Source organism: Agrilus planipennis, unplaced genomic scaffold, assembly GCF_000699045.2.
Source record: "Agrilus planipennis isolate EAB-ADULT unplaced genomic scaffold, Apla_2.0 scaffold3, whole genome shotgun sequence".
Lineage (NCBI taxonomy): Eukaryota > Metazoa > Arthropoda > Insecta > Coleoptera > Buprestidae > Agrilus > Agrilus planipennis.
This window is the reverse complement of record NW_020442460.1, coordinates 2,655,034-2,657,608: the sequence shown is the minus strand read 5'-3', so window position 1 is coordinate 2,657,608 and position 2,575 is coordinate 2,655,034.

Genomic DNA, 2,575 nt, shown 5'->3' with positions numbered 1-2,575 from the left:
TGCATAGCTACATAAAGTAAAGCAATGAGTAATTAACATCTGCATCGAGTTGATTAAATTTAATCTCAAATTACGCACAGTTTCATTTCAGTCAAGATGGAACATTAAAGTTTTCGCAATACGAATTTTATATTACCCCTAGGACAGATTGTTCCTTTTTATTACGGTATGTATGTATTGTATAAATGAAAAATACTAAGTACAAGTTGAATGCTACACAACTTTATATCCAAACCAATTAACACAAAAGCTGTATTAAGGGGAGGGTTAGGGAAACTCAAGAAGCTCGAGTCTTCGCAGAAAACCGAGGAAGATGATGGGGTTCTTAAAAATAAACGAAACAACTTTAATCAAAATGCAAATTTCTTGAAATAAATAATATGTATGGCTTACTACAATAAAATGGTGTATTCGCAACAAATTTAAGTCAGTACGTACCTGTAGATGGTGGTGAGACTCGTTATTTGTTCCAATCGTTGATCTCTAACATATATGTGCCTATTTTGTAATAATCTATTGTATGTAGCAAAGCAAAAAACACTCAATTGTAATAAATTTACCCGATTGCAAATTAATAGCGGTTCAGAACTAAACTTCATCTATCTACACCAGTTGTTTATTTAACACGAACGACCTAGTCTATATAAAAAACAACTACACTTCACCCATTTCCACAAGTATTGATTTGTCATTTTAGATTGATTTTGTTTTATAGTCGTTATGTAATATCAACACTTAAAATGTTGAATCTTCATTTTATGCGTTTGGTGCTAAAAACTGCTTTTAAATCAAATAACAAATACATTTCATCCTTCGACGTTCCTGTATTTTGCGCTAGTTTGTATTTAATATAGTAAAAACAAGATTAATTTTTCAAAAATACTTCAACTGTTCGGTATTCACCGTATAAAATTAAGTTTCATGTTTATCTATTGTTAGAATTAAAGTTTTGTTAAATTGTAAATGTTTAATTAGCGTGGCAACCCCTGTCAGTATTAACCTTTTAATTTATAGTATGTGTAAATAATGCCTCTTGTTCGTAAATTTTAACCTTTTTTTATGATATTCGTTATTTTTAGTTTCTTTGTAAGTTTCATGTTTAGATAGATTTATAGCTCTTTTGTGTAATATGTTTGGACCCTTTAGTGGCATTTTGCTAGGCTAGGATTAGTACTATTGAATTTAAATTTATTGTTTTATTAGGGTAGCTAGAAAATAAGAAGCACGCTTTCTAGTGCCATTATTTGTTTATATTGTATATTTTCGTCGAGTCAGTTTTAAGAGAAAGTTTTTTGTTTTGTATGCTCGACTTTATTTTTTTGTGTAAGATAAGAGTGGGGTGGTTTCTGTCAACCATTCCTAATAAAAGGGGTTGCAACGGCTCATTTGAGAGAGATTCATAAAGATCAAGAACTAGAACGAAAAAAGATAGATTCAATAGCCACTTTAATTTCCTTTATCTGTTTTTTCATCTGTTTTTTAAGTTTAAATCACACACGTTTCATTTTGTACATATGTAAATAAATAGTTAATTTAAAAGCAAGTGTTTTCAATTCCGAAAAGCAATAACTAGATCGCTCGCCATTAATTTAGCGTGCGACTTGAGGATACAAGAAAGTTATCTTTCACTAAAGACAAAAATTTCCTCAAGAGAACAAAACATCAACAATTAAATGTTAAACAATGTAAAAGCACTTCATTTATTTAACAAACTATTCGTTACAGCACATAAGTTATTCTAACTTTGTTCAAAACATTAACATCTTCAAAGTAACTTTCACCCTCGGCAATGTGTGGGTAAAGTGCCGTGGAACACATCACAGAGGGTTGTTCCCACGTTTATTCTAGCAAAAGAACCGAAGTGGCCCTTAGGGGTCCCTTTCCCATGCCCTTGCACCAGTTCTCAGCGGCGGATTCGATCAATTCTTCTTGATCGAAAAAATTGGGTAGTTCACCTCCTTTTCTTCAAAGCACCTGATCTCAAACGTTCACAGATTAAAGTATTCTCGGTCCACAATGAAAAATGAAAAACATTTCCATTTAAACGAACCCGTTATGTTATTTTATACCGTTTTGTACCTGCCTGCCTTTCATTTTACCACACAACAAAAATAATTTAATTCCTTTCGTAGTCGGTTCAATGAAAATTAGTAATTAAACTAAAAAAGATGTATGTTTCTAATGTATGCTGTGGCGAAATAACTCTTATTGTTTTTTCTGTGTGTAAATATTTTTTTTCTAATTTTTCCATTTCATATAATATTTCATTTCAAATAATATCTCATTTCGAATATTATTTCACTTCAAATATTATTTCAATTCTTTTCAACTTCTTATCTTGTAAATACTTTGGTTTCCTTTCAATATAAACTCTATTGTTCTTTCAATCACTTTTACCTGGAAATCCAACTTCAACCATACCTGCATGCACTCCCATACTAATATCTGGTTTTACCCTTAATTGCTTTCTCTTGAATTCTGTACTATCTAATTCTGTGTATTCCTAGAAACTAGTGTCTTCACCCTCTCTCTCACTACTTTTCCTTCTAGAACATTCTATCAAAATTACTAACAA